This window comes from Lagopus muta, chromosome 1 (assembly GCF_023343835.1).
Source record: "Lagopus muta isolate bLagMut1 chromosome 1, bLagMut1 primary, whole genome shotgun sequence".
NCBI classification, from domain to species: Eukaryota; Metazoa; Chordata; class Aves; order Galliformes; family Phasianidae; genus Lagopus; species Lagopus muta.
In genome coordinates, this window is record NC_064433.1 from 150,648,131 (window position 1) to 150,668,842 (window position 20,712).

Consider the following 20,712-nt stretch of genomic DNA (forward strand, 5'->3'; position numbering starts at 1 on the left):
TCCCAGGGCTGCTTCTGCAGAGCACCTCCATGAACTGTACCTCCCGTTTGGGGCACATGATCTGCAGTACCATGGACTCCTCCATTGCTGCCTGAGGAGATCTGCTCTGTGTAGTGCCCATGAGCTGCAGGGGGACAGCTTGGTCCTCCACAGGCCTCTCCTGAGCTGCAGATATCTTCTGCTCCATGCCTGGAGCACATCCTGCCCTCTTTCTGCACTCACCTTGATGTCTGCAGGTCTGCTTGTCTCATATTTTCTCACTCCTTCCATCTGCTGCTCTACAGCAGATCTTTCCTTTCCTAAATCTGGTCTCCCAGATTCACAAACAGCATTGATCATGGCTCAGCTCTGGACAATTGTCCCTTCTGGACCTTGCTGAAACTGTAAAAAGGAATTGAGCAAGATATTTTGAAGGCTGTGGATGTTGTTTACCTAGATTTTAGTAAATCTTTTGACATCATCTCCCACAGTATTCTTCTGGAGAAACTGACTTCTCCTGGCTTGATCAGGTCTATGTTTTGCTGGGAGAAGAACTGACTGGATGACTAAGATCAAAGGTCACTGCAAATGGAGTTAAGTATAGCTGTTTTTCATTCAGCGATAGAAATTCCCAGGTCTCATTGCTGAAGCAATAAAATTTGTTTGAAATTTTTTATCAGTAACCTTGATGAGGAGATTGAATGTCCCCTCAGCAAGCTTACAAGTAATACCAAGTTAGGCAGGACTGCTGATCTACTTGAAGGTGGGAAGACTTTGAAGATAAATCTGGATAGCCTCAGCAGACCAAGTCCAAACACATTACATTCAAAAAAGTATGTACTTGTTTCTGCACTTAGGTCATAACAACCTGATGGTTGAAGTTTATGAACTTCAAGGTCTTTTCCAACCCAGAAGATTCTATGACTCTGTTCTGCATTCTGGAAGAGATGAACTTGTCAGCTACATGTATCACCATATACTATGCTTTGTCTTAACAACGTTGTATAGCATCTACTTCAATATTTAGCTGCCATCAGAGATCCAGATTAAAAAAAATGTGAATATATATATATACACATACTCACACACATATATATACACCTATACATAGATATACATACATTTTGCTACCTGCTCTGTAAACCATATCTGGCGATTTATTGATTAGTAATGTTCATTTATAGATCAACATTAAAAGGATTATACTGTTTGCTAAGTTACAATTCATTGCACTCAGAAGACTTAAGACAAGGCTGAGAGTTTTGGGTAGATGTATGTTACAAACTGAAGAGCTTTTTTACAGGGAAACAGCTCTTGAAGCAGAGGTCAAACTCAGAAATCAGCCATGCTGAACAGGTGTTGTGATGACTAGAGTTGAGAAACAGTAAGATTCTTTTGCATATTGAGATAACTTACACAACAGGAGAGAAATGTTCTCTCATAAAAACTAGCATTAGAGGTTGTGTCTGCTTTAGCACAGTAGAAGCTGTGATTAAGCCTGGCAGTCAAAAGAGAAAGCAAAACTTCTCACTACTTTATCCTAATTCTTACCTAATTCTGTGAGAGAAAGAAAGTAAAAGAAGAAGCATATCACATGCTTTCAGAGAAAGGATCTCACATATAAATCATAAATGACTAGATATTCTTCACTAAAACTCATGACATATCAAGGGACAGGATTTAATATTATGAAGAGATCTGTTGTTATTTCAATATGTTCAGTGCACTATTTGATTTGGATGTCACTCAAAGATGTTAGGTTTTAGCATTCAGAAATAATAGGACTCCATAACCTGACTGTGCACTTAGTATTCCATTCTATATTGTCCAACATTAAGTTAAACATTTATCCAATTAAGGAATGGTTTTCCCATAAGTTACGTAAACCAAGTTCTTTCTATAAAGCAAGTTATCCCTAAAGTGGAATCTCAAACACCAAGTGGTTTCTTCTAACAGTGTAGAATAGGATTGATTCTTTAGAGCAATGATGGAAAAAAAACAAAAACCTGAAGTGCTGGGAAGTCAACCTAAAGTTACTTTCAAGAAAACAAACAAAAAACCCTAAACACAAAGACTTGTAAAAATATGTACTCAGAGCTGTAAGCAGAGGCTTATATTCAACTTGGTTGCTGAAAGAAAATATTGTTAAGCATAGTCTAAGGATAGCCACACCTCAAAAGTATGTGGAAGAATGACTAAATTGCTTGAAATTATATAAACTGCCTGCAGTACACTCAGATATGATTCCTAGCTGTTGTTTGGTGCCCTAAAGGCCAATTTTATCTTGGGCTACATCAAAATAAGGGTCCCAGCAGGGCAATGGATGTGATTCTGCTCTCATGAGGTCCCACCTGGAGTATTATCACCAGACCTGGATGCAGGACACGCAAGACAGAACAAGAAAAGGCGGGTCTGCTGGAGCTGCCACTCTTGTACTTCAACCAGACAGGCTGATTAGCACTACAAAGTTCTTCACTCACTCTCCACCAGAATGATCAGAAAAACTGAAAAATGTAACAACTCATGAGTTGAGATACAGGCAGGAAAGGAAGGAAAAATAAGAAAATGAGAAAATACACAGAACAAGTGATGCACAGTAAAATTGATCACCATATGGTATGGGATACCCCTTTGGCCAGTTTGGGTCAACTGTTCTCATCCTGCTTCCTCCAGCACAAGAAGCTGAAAAGTCCTTGACTCTGTGTAAGCACTGCTCAGCAAGAACTGTTTTTAACATTGGTGTATTAATAACATTGTCAACCTAAATCCACAGCACAGCACCATACTAGCTACTAGAAAGAAAATTAACTCTATCCCAACTGAAATCAGCTACTAAAATGATCGAAGGGCTGGTACCTTCTCCTACAGAGAGAAGTTATTTAGATAGTTTTGAGTTATCCTAGAGACAAGAAGGCTCCAGGGGGATGTTATAGCAATCTACCTGTACTTAAAAGGGGCCTCCATGAAAAACGGTGAGAAAACATCTATTAGAGAGGGATATGACAAGGTGTGACAGCTGTAAACTTAAATAAAGTAGGTTTAGATTAGATATTAGAAAGAAATAATTTATGAGAGTGGTGAGGCACAGGAACAGCATGCCCAGAGAAGCTGTGAATGCCCCGTTCCTGGAAGCATTGAAAGCAGTTGGATGGGACCCTGCGCAGCCTGACCTAGTAGAATATTCCTGCCAGCATGTAAGAGATTATTTTCTTTTGCACCACTGTCTCAAAGCTTGCTGAGAACAGAGATGGTCAAGTCTGGGCAAATCCTGGTCAAAGATGGAGAAATCTTGCCTGAGGATTGGCAGGCCAGGGGAAATCAGAGAGAGATAAACTGCGGTTTAATGTCCAGGAAGCATTCTTTTTTGTGGGTTTATCTCAAGGGAGATAGCCATCTCAGGAGGTACTGCATGACTTTTACCCAAGCACCCAGGAATGCCACACTGGCAGAAGGAGGATTAAAAAAAAAAAAAACAACAACCATGAGAATAGGTTTCTGACAACAGATTCCTCACTACATGATGCCTGCATGTTGAAGAAGAAGGTGGTTTTTGACATCAGATTCCTCATGACAAGATGCCTGCCTGCTGTTGGATTCTCCTGGGCTTGCTGCTTCCTCCTGGACTTTCCCTGTCACTGTACCTTCTTGCTACCTAAGGCTGGGCCACACTGCTGCTGCTCTACCCTATGCTTTTGCCTCGGACCATCAGAATAATGTGCAACTGGACTCTGCTGGATCTTGGTGGCAACTATCCCTGTTTTACACAATTCTTTCTTCTTTCCTATCTTTTCTATTGCCTGCTTTCCCTTCCCCATCACCCTAATCCATAATAGTCGCTGGCCTCCCCTTCCCCATCTCTTCGATTAAGATTTATTATAAATCAGTCAAGCCAACATTTGAACCAGTGTTTCTTAATCTCGTGTTGGGTGTGCATATATCAATGAACCTCCTCTGCCTCCGATAAATTGGAGCAAGACATCATGGTATGGGGATTAGAACTAGATGATCTTTAAAGATCCTTTCCAACCCAAACCAGTTCATGATTCTATGATTCTAAAACATGGTAAAAGGTACAGATACAACTTCAAAGCCTGCCTTCCTTATCATGAAATCATATTATCCTTAGAGTTAGAAGGGGTCTCTGTAGACCATCTAGTGCAACTCCCCTGCAATGAACAGGGACATCCAGAGCTAAATCAGGTTTCCCAGGGCCTTATCCAGTCTTGTCTTGAAAGTCTCCAGGGACAGGGCATCAATCACATGTCTGGGAAACCTGTTCCAGTGCCTTACTGCCTTCACTGTAAAAGACCTTTTTCCTTACATCCAACCTAAATCTAATCCCTTTAAGCTTGAAACCATTTCCCCTTGTTCTATGAACACAGACCTTGCTAAAGAGTCTTTCCCCTTCTTTCCTGTCACCTCCCTTTAGATACTGAAAGACTAATATCAGGTCACCTTGGAACCTTCTTCAGGCTGAATGGCCTCAGCTTTCTCAGCTTGTCCTCATAGAAAAATACATCCTTAGATGTATTCTTAATAACATTAAGTCATCTCCCAGTATTTTGTCATCTACTCAAGATAACAGACTGCATACTGGCTATACACTGATTTTACATTGACCAGGAATCTTCTCTGGGTACTGACAGTGACAGATGTAACTACCCAGTGAATGTTCAGGTTAAACAGAAAATCTACTATGCATCTCCTGAGCAAAATCTTTAATTTTTCTTCCCTGTAACATATAAATTTGTTACTTCTGAATAGCAACTCCACCTAAAATTTGCTCAAAGTGCACTAACGTTATTGTACTGCTTTTTTGTTCCTTTTATCTTTTTACTTTCCTGACAATGAAAATTAGGACATAGAAGTATATTTGTGAATAGACTGATTCAGGTCTGTCTTAGATAATCAAGTGAAGGCATCCAGATACTTTTGATCAAGCTACTGGGAAAGTAAAACTTATGATGTAGAAAATTAATTTGCAGCAGTATTCTTTTAGAAACTGCATACTCCATATTTCTTGTGAAATGGCTGTTTCATTGTTAATGGTTGTTGGACCTCCAAAACAATTAATATTAAAGAATTACAGCTTCCACAGACTTGTAACAAATGGCTAGATTCCTTTGCAAGTGTGTGGGGGAAAAAAAAAAAAAAACTTCATTTTATGGTTTATTATTTAGATAGCATCTGCTCCTGATTTTCGGCAAACCTTCACTAGTTTTATGTGTGCTCAAAGCTATTCTCGATTTGCATCATTTATCAGTGAGAATAGAATCAGGTCAACTGAGTTCATTTACTACATGCTGTATCAGTTTCATCACTTTTTCTATAACCCAAAACAATTATTCATGCCATAGTGTAGCTATTAACTACACAAAGAAGCACTTCCTCCATATTCCCCTTCAGGTCTGCGATATCTAGATAAATTACCATAATATAATCCAAGAGCAAGTGTGCAGATAAAGCAGAGGAAGAGAGAGAAAGAAACAAAGAAAGAAAGAAAGGGTATTTCATTTGCTTCCTTGTTAGATTAATCAGATTCTCTAAAGAGATTTTAAAAGCCAGTGATACATTTTTGATTCTCAGAGTAATGAAATTCTACCATACAGCTTGCAGAAAACATCACTCACATCTGGCAAAAATGCAGCTAGCATAAAATAACTAATGTGAGATACTTAAAGTTAACTCATGCTCTATATAATCTAATCCAATGAATAAGAAACCTGAACTTTAACAGGATAAATGCAGATTCCCATGTAAAATTTATATAGGAAAAAACAATGGAATGACCATGACTTGCATATATAGTAGGTATCTATAAATGAAAATTCCCTTCAAATATAGGGGGAAAAAAAAACCAAACAAACAAAACTAACCACATTGAAGTCATCTATCTGATGACTCTTTTTACAACCTAGTGATTCAACTTAATGAACACGTTTATTGCAAATTCATTCTAATTGCAGCATGCACAGGGAGCAGACATCCCATTATTTAAAATGTTACAGTTGTGATGATGAATTGCCTCCATATTATTCTAGCAAATTTGCTTTATGCTGCTTTATTGAAGTTGAATCTTTTTATTGCTGTTGTTCTGGGGATGTTGCAGGCTTTCCATTTAGAAAAACTATTTTCAGTCATTTGTACAGGAGATATTAAAAGGTAAAATGTACAAACTACAACTGTCTCTTCAGTTCCTTCACTGCTAAACGAGATTCTTGACAGTATGTGAAAGAAACCAGTATCTACTGACAAATTAATTTGTGGTAAGTACTTCATATTTGCAGATCAATTTAATTTTGTGGGTTGTTTGCCTTCTTAAATTTCTCCTCTCCTCACCTTATGGTGAGTTTGAACCGTGAAATTTGGAGCTAGGCTCTCAACTGCTCTAAATTGACTTAGTTCTATGAAAGTCAATGGAAGAATACTGATTTACATAAGTTGTATTTCTTGTCATTCTTTAAACTATATGTTTAATAGACATTTCTATAGTGTTTTTAGTCAAGAAGCTAAATTACAGTCACTACAACTTTCCTACAGTTCTTGCTAATAAGGCCTATATATCAGGTAAACTACTGTATCCCACTCTGACTAGGTCTGCTGACTGTTTCTGTGAAATGTGTATCAGTAAAGGTCTTTCAAAATATGTAAGACAAACATTAACATGGCTATATCTTGTATTTTGTACATTATCAGAATTCAGCAAGTTCATTAAAATTCTTCCATACTTATCTTTCTATTATTCTTTGTAGCATGGGAATACTCAAAGTCATAATCTCTCAAACCTGATTACACTAATTATATCCTCCACTTTTACTTATCAAGGCTTCTGGATTCTAAAGTATGACATGCTTACCACTTCTCTCTCATAGCTGCCCCCTCCATACACAGTTAAAACTGAAAACTTATATGTCAATACATTCCATAATTTCCTACTGCATACAGAAAATAGTCCCCACCTGCTTAGGAGATAAAATAAAACCAAACAACCAAAACAACTAACAACAACAAAAAAACAACTTTTCTCTTTCCTTCTTTTTTTTCCTCATTCTTTACCTTACCATTTAGCAGGAAGAATCAAGCAATATTCCAACCCTAAGATATGCAAAGAAATTAAGGAAAGTGTGATTTATGAACAATCTTCTAGTCATTACTGATTCTGTATTTAAACCACATATTCTCAAAATAATAAGGGAGGAGAGAGCAACAGCTGGAGTCAATTTACTGCTGGGATCGCGCTTTATTTTTCCTCCCCTTCCCCTCATCCTTTCTTTTCTTTAATTTAATATTGATTAGAAATCAGCAGCTGCTAACAAAGCTGAAAGTTAAGAAAGAGGATCTAGGATCAGTCCTACTTGACTCACTCTGAATGAAATAATCCTTAGAAAGTTTCCAAGCATATCAAGAGCAAGACAGTAATTGAGAGTAATCAGCATTGACAAAAAGGAAATCATGCATAATCAAACCGGTGTCTTTCTACAAAAAAAGACTTGCTGAGCGGATGAGTGACTATGATGAGTTAAGACCAATAGGCAGTTAAGCACTATGGAGAATTTTTTCCACTTCTTCCCATCTTCCTCAGTAGAATGGGATTTGGAAAAGAGAATCGTAAGGATTCGAGTGAGAAAACTTGTAGTGGAAAGAAACCAAACAAACAACCTAAAAAGTTATACAAAAGCCATTGAATTCTATTAGCAAACCAATACTCACCAGTTCTTCAGCAGCAGTTACTGTGGAAATGCTCTCCACCTCTCTCATAATTGTATCACTGAGCATGATGTTCTAGAACATTTTGGGTCACCTGTCCCAACTGTGTCCTCTGCCCAGCCTCTTGAGCACTCCTAGCCCATTCCGTAAGGGACAGATTAAGAAAAAGAAAGCTGTGACACTCTGCAAGCACTGCTCAACAATACCTCAAGCACTGGTGCGTCATCAACACTGTCATTCACTGTAGTACCCTGTGTGCTCCTCCAAAGAAAATTAGCTTCATCTCAGCTAGAATTGCTACACTACAGTGGATGTTATTCTCAGCTTGAACAAGGCTTTTGATATTTGCCCCCAAAAAATCCTCACAGACAAATTGGAAAATGTGCATTACATGAATGGGCACTGAGACAGACTGAACACTGTCTAAACTGCTAGGCTCAGAGGATTATGATCAGCAGGTTGAACTCCACTTGGACACTAGTCACTGGTGATACACCCTATGTGTCAGTACTGGATAAAATGCTGTTTATCATCTTTATTAATGACCTAGATGACAGGATAGAGTACACCCTTAGCAAGATCACAGATAATACAAAAATTTATGTAGTGGCCAATAGCCCAAGAATGGAAGCAATGTCAAGGTTATATATCTTGAGATAGTGTATTAAGCAGTCCTTTGATACAGCTTGACCCCATCCAACAGGCACAAAGTTTGCTCTTCAAGGGTAATCATATTAAAACTCTAGAAATAATCTCTGGAAGAGATGGTTCCACGTTCTGTACAAATCATCAGAAAATGAAAAATCAACCCAAGGTTCTTCTTGTTTTGATGGTGGAATTCTTGCAGGAGCTCCTCAAGTTTCTTCCCCCGCCAACACACAATTGCTGCAGTTCTTTATGCATTGAAGGACACCAGCAAGATGCCTACAGCTGAGGTTATTCGTTGTCCACCAAGAGGGAATCTGCCAGAGGCCCTTTCGGAAATATAGAATGAAAGAACCACAGAATGGCTTGAATTAGAAGGGGTCTTAAAGGTCACTTAGTACCCATCGCCTGATAACAGACAGGCAACAGGCACCAGGCACACCACATACAAATACTGCAGCAAAATTTTTGGTCTGCTTTTATACCTACATGAATAAAACAAATGCTCAATTAATATTCATTTTCTATCTTTAAATCATCCTTAGTAGCTAGATATTTTAAGCAAAAACAAGTGAGCACTGCAGTTTCTTCTGTATTACAGGTACAAGGGAGCCCTCTTGATACACATGTTGAAAAGGTCAGGCCAGATTTATAAGAAAAAAAGATTTTCTATTAACTGAAGATCATTAATATTTATTTAAAATACTAACATGAAATAATTTCTGAAAAAAAAAAAAACTTACAGCATATGCATATTGCTAAGAATGGTGTTGTAATTACCCTGTTTAGTGAACAGTATAATGCTAAGTCCTGTAAAGAAAGAGATAACAAATTGGTCTACTTCTTCACAGGCAAGTTCAAGCTTGCACCAACAGTTTGGAAAATGACTCTATGAATTATACCCATGGATAAGCAACATTTGCTGTCTTTTGATTCTCTTTAAATCACATTGGTGTAGCTTTGCATAGGCTATGTTTTCTTAAGGAATAGGTTAATTGAAGAATAATAGTTTATGCTTAAGGTTCTTTTAATAGCAGATTGGCTTCTAATTTTTCTTATTGTAATATGAAGCATAAGTAATCCCAATCAAAAAGGCCAACAAAGTTACACTGACATTGAAAAAGATCAGTGTGAAACCTGAAAAGACTGATTTTCTTTACACTGCTTTACATATATATTTAATACTAGTAATTCAATGCTAGAAAATTTTTCTTTTGTTATAGCATCTCAAAAGGAGTTCTTGGGCATCTGTGCTCAAAATTGATTGAAGAAGTGAAGTCAGTTTTGAGGTGATGAAGAGAATTTCTTATAGAGTAAGCGGGGAAAAAAACAGAGCTTCATGCAAGATAAATAGGTGCATGAACACATGAAATTTGCACCAAGCTAGTCAGAAAAGAACTACTGATTGGTCCAGAAGATACAATATTTAATAGCACACCAATACATTTTGTAGCTACAAATAGCTCATTCACAATCAGAAAATGAAGTTTGGGGTAAATGATCTTGAGTTTGTCTGAATCTTTCTTTGTAGACATGCTTCAAGACAGTCAGACTTCTTCAGACGCAATGAATGAAGGCAAAGCTGGAAGAAGATGCCCAGGCCCTTGCCTATTTTCCCATACTTCCACTCAAAAGTGTGGATCTATAAATACATATAGAGAGAGAAGTGATTAGTCCCCCTTGTTCATATCTCATTGAGTTTCAGGATTTGCAGGCACTAGTTATCTCTGCAGAAAGCAAAAAAAAAAATAAGACTGAAAATCCCTGGAAAGATTCTAAGAGGTGGAAACAAGAGCAAGGGTAAATGAATAAAAAAAGTTGAGGTGGATAAGAAGGATAGAAGATGATATTGGTCATGAAAAATCAGACTATTTTAATCAAGAACACCTTAATTTTAATTAAAATATCAGCAATGCATGTTTACAGGCAGCAATTTCTTTCAGTCTTTTGAATAAACTTCATAGTCCAAGTCCTCATTTTACTCTTCTTCTTTAAAGTAAAATTGTGATCCTTAGTTATAATAAACTTAATCTTTTATGACATGGCTGACTAAATGGAGTCATTCAATATTAATATTGAGCTGTTTTTACATAATTCCATCACTTTTATGATGCTTACATTGGAACATCACAAAAGCTGTTAACAGTCTTAAATCTGTAAGGAGTAAAGAAAGATGCTTCTTTTTTGATGTCTTTTAGACTTTTACTGAAAGATGGGGTCTGAAGCTAATTATAATGTATTGACTGCAATAGCTGCAATAGAAACTGCAGAAGGGCACTTACCCGTGCAACACCTTTGTAAGTATTAGTGTGTGTTATCTGTAAAGATTAAATTTCTATCATTTTTAGAGAGCCAGAAGAAAAACATCCTTAGATCAAAAGCTTCATGTTGTTTGTACTGTTGTTCAATTAACAAGAACAAACAGTTGAAACAAACTTCTAATACTAGTTACCTCAACTATTAACATTGTCTTCTGCATAGTAACAGACTGTACTATTTGTAGTGATTAAATATAGAATGAGTCTTGATTAAGGTTTTAGTAATCTCCATTTCAGTAACCTCCTTTTATCTCCATTCACACATACAACAAAAGAAGCAGGATAAAGAAATAAGACGACCATATTCGGCATCCTGGATTCTAGTAGTCTCAGGTGTTTTTATTGATTAATATAATCTCTTCTACAGATAGAATAAGTACTTAAAAGCTGTAAAATCATAAAATTGTAAAAATTTTGTTCTATGGCTTGTGATCCTTCCTTCTACTTAATATCTAAGTAATCCCACCAGTATTTACAAGGTCACTCTTTCCCTTTAAAAAAAGCAAACAACAGACAAGAACAGAACAACAGCAACAACAAAGCGTTGTCAGTTGTTATTTTTTTTAAATCACTTTCACTCAGTGCTTTGTCCTAGACTCAGAGCATTCTTTGTCAATTCTATATAAAGTTCACAGTGGAGACCAAGGACAATTTAAAATGCAATCTAGTGCCTCCAATTATTGCAAAATTTGGGGTTGATTAGCAAATTCCTACCTTTTTTTTTTTTTTTTTTTTTTTTTTTAAGTTCTCTAAGAGGTTATCAATTTCCACTCTTCTCCTCTATTGCCAGGATTTTTCTCTGCTGCAGTGACTATATTCCCATCTTTAATTATATAACTAATAGATATTTCTTATGGGTTAAATGTAGAAGTTCAGACACAGTACAATACGAAAATAGGAGTTTTTACTACTGTATTTATAGAAGTGTATTTGCAATTTTTAGAACTGGAATGGTATTTATCTAACAGAAAGGATTTAAAAACCTTTCCAAAATTCTTCGTTCAGATATTATGCACAACTGCTGTTGCTCTCATTTAGGCCATCAGAATATACTTAACATATGCATTAACAAATAAGATCTGAATATGGGTGAATATGATTTCCCCCATATTTACTTTGAAATTTAGAAATATAGATGTGTACTCTAAAAATTTCTGGAAAGATCTGAGGGCTGTAAAAGGCAAATGAAACTCAACCATTCGTATTGTCAAATGCAGTTTTACAAATATTATGAGAAAGATGAAGAAATATATATTGAAATGTTGCTGGTTTTATCATTTAATCCCTACATTTAGGATCAAAGTGCTGAACTCTACCAGGTTTTCTACCTCCACTGTCAAAGTCACTCCAAAACAAAGTTGACATGAAAAATGTGAATATAGGAATGCATAAATCTGTCTGCAGTATGTTAAATCCAGTCAGTTGGTTTTCTATTATCCCATTCAGAAGAATAACCCTTCTCTCAACTCCTAGCTGAATAGTCAGTTTTCAAAGTCAACACCATTCATGCAGAAAACATAGCATGGATTAAACTGGAAACCCCTTACACAGTGCAACTAATGACTTGGCTATATTAATATAAGCAATCAACAGACTGTGAAACAAACTACTTAAATCCCTGCTGTGATGGGTGGACTTCAAAGACTTTGGTGGCTGAATTACCATAGAGTTCCTAAAATTCAGTGTTCATCTATACGTCGTATGAATTATCCAAGTTCTCTGATAACACAAGAAAGCATTTTAAGTGCAATGAAAGCAGGCTCCATGAGCAGAAACAGTCTTTTCTGTTAAGCCTGCTAACATCAGTAGAAAATTTGAGTGCTAACACTATTATAGATAATTAGGGCTAGGAAATGTAGCAGTAGCTAAAACTGAAAGTCAGGCTTTGAATTGCTATTATTTATTCATTCTATTAAAGTGACTCCAAAGTAGAAACTGGAACTCTGGGTATAGTGCATTATGTAACTTGCAAACAATTAGAGATTTTTATAATTTGTATCATGCAATTAAAGCTATTATAGGTCCCAAATGAGATTATAGATTGGTTAGTGTTAGGTGTTGTGGCAAAAGTTTCACCAAAAAAAAAAAAAAAAAGTAAACGAACAGAAGTAAAAGGGAAGGTTAATACTGACATCCTAAAAATACTATTCTAACTGTACAAATTAGTTCCTTGATTATTATTAATTAGCATTCAATCACAACAGAAGAGTTTCAGGTAGCTCTTTGCTTAGTCACACTTAATGCTACAGCAACCAGAATTAATGTTTGCTCTTGTATTTCTACAGTAGAAATGCATGCAATTTAGCCTAAAAAAGAATAAACTTATTTTAGAAATAGTCCCAGGCTGACATGGAAGAAAATGAAGTTGAACTTCCAAACAAACTCGAGCTTTTTCCCCCCCCAAGTTGTTGAGTCTATAAGCAGTCTGTGCAATTATCCCCAGATGGGAGTGACATTGGTCTTCGGCAGGGCTGCATCCATTCTGGGGAGTTATGTTCATATGATTTGCATTAGGCTACATTTAAGCATCTAATTGGATATTAAAAAAAAGCATTAACAGTAAAATTCCATACAGTTAATGAAAAGAGGAAGGCGTTTGCTAGGGTGCCAGTTTCAGTCCCAACTATAAGCCTTATCCTTTCTGTAGAAAGTTAAACTATAAAGTGAAGGAAACTAGACTGATTTTGTCCAATTACTAGCAGATCATCAATTTAAGAAAGCTTGGTTTTTATCATATTTGATAGCTGTACTTGCACAGTATCATAATGATGCAAGTTTGAAATATTAATGATCGGTTTATTAAAAATACATAAATTTTGCACATGCAGAATTTTACTCAGTTTCAGATGCAACTTTAATTGAGTAACTTTGCTATGAAATAACTTTCTCTAGAAGATTTTATTTACAAATATTAAAGATAACCACCTTACTCCCTCAAAATGTTGTTTCTTTAGAACTTTTATTTGAGAGGGGATGGACTGTGAATGTATGCCTTTAACACTATTGAAGGTGACTTAAATATGGCACTGATATAGTAATAAGGGTTTAATTTTTCTGTTATCTTTTTTGATTCAAGTTCTCAGTAGACAGTGAACATTTCAAGATCTAAAGTTGCTTCCTTCATTATACGCAAATTGTTATTTAAACTATAGATTTAGAAGGAAATCTAGAAAATTGTATTGCTGCTATATAAAATGGTAGAAGTTCACACATCCTCCATACAAGATAATTGGAACCTTCTTTAATTTATGAAACAAACTCAGGGCAAGAATACCATAGGGTATTCTTTTGAAATTTTAGGCCAAAAGATGTGATATGGTATGCTTTCAGTATTCCATAGCATTATATGTAGACAAATTTTACCTAGCTAGTTACAGTATAGATAGTATCTTTAAAAGCTGTTAGACATCCATCTATCATGTTGGTTTTTTTTTTTAATGCTTAGTCTTCTGACTGGATAGGGGTTCAAAATAGAACAAATTTTGTGCAGAAATTGCAGAATATGAAGTAATCATATAGGTAATCATAATCATCCTACAAATCTAAAGGAAAGTTCTGTCAGACTACTAGGTCATGTTATGATTGTGATACCGAATGTTGGCATTTTGTCACTGCAGAAACAGTTTATGCGTCTCCTTGATTAAGTCCAAATAGAAAATAGGATTAAAGGAAAACATTCTTTACAAAGATAGAGCTATAGTTTGTTGTCAAAAGATTTACTTTTTCTTAGGTTATTTGACCCATACTCTCTCTCTTAATCTAAGTAAATACATACAATAGTAGTTCTAACTCTCCTCTGTTAGTAGAGAAAGAATTGTTTTGTTCTTGTTTGTCTGTTTTCGTTGCTGTTGTTTTTTTTTTTCCCACCCATATCTAAATGATATTTTTTTACAATTAAAAAAGGTTTGATTTTCATTTTCCCACTGAAAAAATAACAGCAAGTCAGCTTTAATTCTCTTTCCAAGCAGACTTCAAAAGCTGAGAAGTTTTCTTCCACAATTTAGTGAAAATACTAACTATGGAATAATATGGAGTTTTCTCACACCTGCAGATGAGCATGTTATATCTTTTAACACAAGAAAAAACTGAGAAAATCAGGTTTTGTAATATAATTCGAGAGGAAGGTGATTCTTCATAATAAAGATTCACTTAGTCTGTCAAATAAGTATTAAAGAGTGACATAGACTAACCTGTACAGAAACATGGATGCGCAGAGAATTTAAGAAAAGAAAAAAAGAATACGTTCACCTGTTCTTCTATTAGTTTCCTGCCTGACAGCTGAAGAAACATAAAAAAAAAAAATTAGATAGATATCACTGGAAATATCCAGTTCTACTTTTTCTTCAAAATAAAACATGGGGAAAACATGTGGATAGCATAGTGTTCTACATGTCTCTAAAAGCAAAACTTTATTTTTTTGTTTTAGTCATACTTTATGTACTAAACAGCTTGAATTTATATTGCCCTTGATGGCAGATGCATAACCAATGAACGTACAGATGTTGTAATTACAAAATATACTAGAAAGCTTAGATAAGCAGCTATTTTACAAAAAGAGAATAGACAGAATGCTTACCTCAATCCTCAGCTTGCTACAAAACTCTAGAGGAAGGATCTTCAGAAAATATCCTTTCCCCCTGGTAGTCAGCTCTTAAATGGGTCTAGGAGAGGTCGAGCCAGGCTCCACCCCTTCTGGCAGCACAGGTGAATTGCCTTCACCTGTGCTCCCAGGGCTGACTTACTGCTCGCCTCAGGTGGTCAATCAGAGGTTCAGGCCATAATTCAGCAGTTCCCATGTAGTAGGCAAGATATGCTAGCACAGTAAGCCAAAGATTTTGATTGGAAATGATGGGGATACATATCACTACAAAACGTATCTGATTCTAAAGATCACTAAATAGTTACAAGTTTCCAACTTTAGTTGACATTCAAAGAAAATCATCATGTCTGTGTTTGGACAGTAATGAAAGTTTAAGTAAGTACCAAGAATGTTTTGCAATGTTTATGATTCATAAAGAATAATAATACTCTTATTCAAAAATCCTTGAAAATTGGGCAAAAGTGGAAGTATCTGTGTGTTAAGAAACAGAAATGAATTTTATTGTACTACTTTGTTTTTTCTTCTTTTTTTCTTTATGTAAGCATTTCCCATTTAAAATATAAGAAAGCAGCTTATATGTTGGTAACTGAAATTATTAAATAATTTTATGCTGAATATGTTGTTTCCTTTCAATGTGAAAATTATTGCATAACTGTAACAAGAAAAGGAAAACTTCACTGTTTAGATTTGTTATAATTCAAAGATTTAAGGATTGAGATAGTAACCACACAGTTGAGAAATATCAAATGTTTTACTTCAAAATATGAAACTAATGCCCAATTTTTAAAAACCTTGTTTATGTACAATCAGATTGAACTGAGTGCAAAGAGTTTGAGGCCTATATATCAAAGAATATTGAGGCAAAAAATTTGAATGCCTATATATCAAAGGCTGGTTTGGTGATTTGTATTATTATTACCCACAAAATGCATTCCTAACAAGTAGTTACAGGAGTTAAGGATAGTATTATCTGCAGGAAATTCAAAAAGGCTCTTACTATGTAGACATGAAATTCGTCAACTACGTTTCTACCTCTTATATCTGTTAATGTATTATTTCTTTTATTGCACAGGAGATTGCATTTTAAAAGGTTTTCAGGTTGAGTTTAAGAAAGAAGGATCATTTACTGTTTTTCATGTTTAGGAAGTACTGGAAAGGTAAATATTACCAACAGCACAGACTTTTAGAATAATTTCTTATGAGAGGGTGACTAAGGACCTTATTGTTTGTGTTGTTTAGTTTGAATGTAAAGTGTAGTTTCTATTGTTTTGTTGTTACTTCATATCCTCTTCAAGTCAAGAATATGGCTAAATGGATGATATTACTTAATCTTATTTTGTATTACATTTTATATATTAAAAAATATCAAAAGAACATCCAAGCCTTTATTCAGATATTTTTGTCCTCAGAGGAGGCAACTGATCTTCAAGGTCTATCTTCATATTTTTTTGTCTCTGCAAATGCCTCTTTTTTCCTCTGATTTCTTACACTAAAGTGGATCTTATTATGTCCCACATCTTCTCCTCATTGATTGTCAGGTGTTTGTGTTTCTGTGGCTTACATGCATAGACACAGATGTGATACTTAGAATACTATTTTTAACCTCAAATAAAAGATTTAATAATACGTAATTTGCTACAAACGAGTAGGGATTTTATTGATTTATTTTTTTTTACTACTGCAACATTTAATTATGCTTTGGTGATAACAGGTGATAACATTAGGTTCATCACTTGATGAAATATTCATAAGATAAGAAAGGGAAAAGAGGTAAAAATACATCTCTGGAAGAAGACCACAAAAATAATCTCTCTTTAACCTGAAAAAAACAGTGTGTCAGGTGCCTGTTTCAAGTTCCTGGACACAGCACACAGTCTGGGAAGCAAATGGTAGATCTCACTGTAGATTTCCATTTTGTAATGCAAGATATTGGGTCAGATTATTTTCAGGGGTTAACACTAGAAGAACAACAGAAAAGCGTCATAACTACAACAAGGAAAACTGTGATAGGCATATATATATTTAAAAAAAAAAAAGTAAATTAGAATGAAAATTACTAGAAGCAGGTTGCCCACAGATTTTCAGAAATGAACAAGACATGGCTTTCAGAAACATTATACAGCTTTGATTTAGCCAATCTTCAAGCAGGAGTTTGGTCTAGTCTCTTTATGAAGGTATTTTCCAATCTCAGTTTTTCTGTTAGCGTTGATAGCTAAGAAATACATTTTATCGAGGTGATATTTTGGTACTTATTTTGTTTGCTTATGTATGGTAGTACAGCATGCAACAGTTCACTGTTTCAAACAGGAGGATAATTCTATGGCTTTTCCCTAAAACAATTTGTACAGTCTTATTAATATTTTATGTAATAGCTGTAAATATTTTTATTTATGAGGTTATTATAAAAAGCACTTTGGCTATATAAATGCTATTCTCATAGATATGAGGTAAAACTTGTACTAATAGAACAATTTCTTTTGGTTCTGACTGATAACATCAGTAAAATTATGCACAACTAATGCTGGGTTTCAACAGTATTGAATTCCTTGACAGTACAGTCCTTCAATTTGCTTGAAAATAATTGATCTGAAATTCTTTAGGTCTTTATCACTAGATAACCATAAATCTTTTTTTCCTTTTTTTTTTTTTTTCTTGCTCACTAAATTGTTGTCTCCAGCTGTTTTTTATCTATACAGAAGATAATTAAATTTTCCTAGCCAGAACTTTGCTTGTAATTTATTCCCTTTAACCTAGCCTTAATTGGTCTCTGAAAAATGTCCAAGAAGGATTCAGAAGACAGTCAATAGATTCTACTCATCTGACTTAATCTCTCGGTATTTATTTGTAAAGTTCTAAAAGGACAGGTTTTACAGCTATCATTTTTAACTTGACCTGCATTTTGAGAAAAAATATGTGAATGTTAAGAAAAGCAATTCTCTGTTGATAAATCACTCTTTTTCCCATCAGAGTTCCTTTTTCATTAAACAAATTAAACTTTTTTCTTAATTATTTATCCCACATTGTGTAACAAGGTAGTCCAGTACAGGTTCCTGTGGTTTTCCTGTTTGTTTGTTTTTAACTAATGTTATTCACTATAGAATTAATTTCACAGTTTTGTTCACAAATATATATTAAAATGATGTCTAAATGACACCCTTATACTCTTTAGCTCTCTTCCAACAGGCCTGAATTTCTTCTCTTTCACAAGAAGAAAGGAATGCAGAAGAATTTTAATAGGGAATAGATCACACTAATTTCATTAAATTTCAATCTCTGATCAATTACAAAGAGAAGCAAGAAATTAAAATATAGATAAAATTGAATAAAATAAGATGCTGGGAGGCAAATTAAAGAGCAATTGAGAAAATGGATTCTCTGTGAAAAACAAGTTAAAAAAAACCCCTACACTGATGAAGTTGAAACCACAGTTGATAAAAGTAAGTATAAGATCTTTTAAAAATTTATGCGTACAAACATCCTAATTATCCCAAACAGAAGAAGACCATTACTAGTTAAACACAAAATGTTACTAAAACAAAAGGAGGAAGAGGAAGAGAAAAGGCAAGTGTGGGAATGAATGGTTCTATAATTTCATATCCTGAACTGCTGACTAAATATGCTCACCCAAATCATACTGAGCAAGTTGAAAATACTGAAATCTCAAATTCCTACAACTTTCAATAGAGAAAATAATATTTTTCAGAAATTAAGTTTTGGCTGAATAAAACATAGCTGCAGTGCCCTGCACTAAGATTTATGTTGACATAGGTAATAAAGTATTCCTTCTGGAGATAAAATTATAATGCTAGAAAAAGTTTTGTGAGTCTAGAAAAAATGATTTATCTACTGTCTACATGACACCAGGCAGAGCTTACGTTAGCAGATTTATAAAACGCACAAAAGGAGATATCAGTAATACTGCAGAATAGTTGATAGGGTAGCTTCTTATTGATGCATCATTTTGGAACATGCTCTCTCAGCTACCGTATTTTATTTTTGCTTTATGAAAAATCCTATTGTGGGTTCCATTTATGTAAGACTTTTCACCATCCTTTTATTTTTTTTGTACTTCTAGATTAGATTATTGCAATGGAAGGTGAAAGCACCAGGAAGATGCCGCGTGGCCAGGTCAGCATAGAACATTAACACATACACTGATTAAGCTAGAACAAGATGACATCACACTTTGATAATATCATGGGCTGTTCCTGCTAGCCCATTAGGACTAAAGTGCATGTCATGTAATTTGTGGCTCACATCCCCACTGAACTTTATAACACGTCACATCAACTCATACAAGATCACTTCCCAGAATTTCTGTAGAAAGCATATGTACCGAGTGGACGGAAGAAGCACTTCTCTTAATGTCTGATGAAAATTGTACAGAGCACTGTATAGATGAAAGACATGATCTGTGACCGCTGTGAAGTTCTGATGAATATTAATAAATGGCATGTGTGCTCTGAAGTATATGACACTTTTGCTGGTAATTTGTCGGATAGTTTTCAAAAGAAGAAATTATAGCTGGTACTTAGAGAAAGTGTAGAATTTAAATTTGTTGTTCAAAAACAACAAAAAAAAAAGCTTTATGGGGAAATCACATACAAAATTACAGCTCTAATTTTACGTGCTCATCAAGATGCCATTTTGGGGTGAGTAGCTTGTTTTACAAGTTAAATTGCATAATGTGGTAAAAAGTAGATAGCATAAAGGGCAGTCCAAATGTGAAATTGGCAGAGGAGAGGGCAGAGTTATGTGCAGATCTGCTTCATAGATACTCAGTTCCATAACCATCTAGAAAGACTGCATGATAATGTGTAAATATCTGTACAGAAAAGCCATTAGAAATTTTGTCAATATACTCTGAAACTCAAAAGAGACAATAAGAGATCAAGTTTTACTTTAGCTTTTAAAAAGATACTGCATTGAATCAACATTTCATACAATTTAAAATGAACATCAGAGAGAAGGAAAACATTTTACTTTTCTGTGATATTTGGAGAATGCTAAACAGATTTCTGTTTTCTATAGAAGATCTAGAGACTTACTGTATTTTCATCTGGGGCATATTTGTAGCAGTGCAAACTGCAATTCCTATTTCCCAAATGTTTCTATGTCTGTCAGACAGGATTTCTGAAAAGTCTGTCATTTCATTATCTGTACACTGGAGAACTTGTAGATAGGTAGATACAACAAATAGACATAATTGTCAGTGATTTAGGATTCTGTTGATGTTTGAAATTTCTTTACCATTCCCCAGAGGGAGATGGCACTTGTTAGGAATAAAGAATTTTTTGGTCTTAAGCTTAAACCAACAAGAAACATATTGGTGTCTAAGAGAAAAATCCACAAGCTATAAAACAGAATTGTTATGCGCCTGAGGAGCCTTTGCAGCCCAATGTTGTACTTGTAAAGTTTATTAAAGAACCTTATGCTGAGTGCCCAATAACTGAAGAGGCAGTT

General features: G+C 35.0%; 1 long non-coding RNA gene across 1 annotated transcript; it reads right to left on the reverse strand.

The window, feature by feature from the left end:
- Positions 1-5,519: 5,519 nt before the first annotated feature.
- Positions 5,520-15,297, reverse strand: LOC125693943 (uncharacterized). Its single transcript, XR_007377315.1, has 3 exons — positions 15,226-15,297; positions 14,840-14,927; positions 5,520-8,660 (listed from the first exon to the last, which is right to left on the reverse strand). It is a non-coding gene; the product is annotated as an uncharacterized LOC125693943 (long non-coding RNA).
- Positions 15,298-20,712: the final 5,415 nt, after the last annotated feature.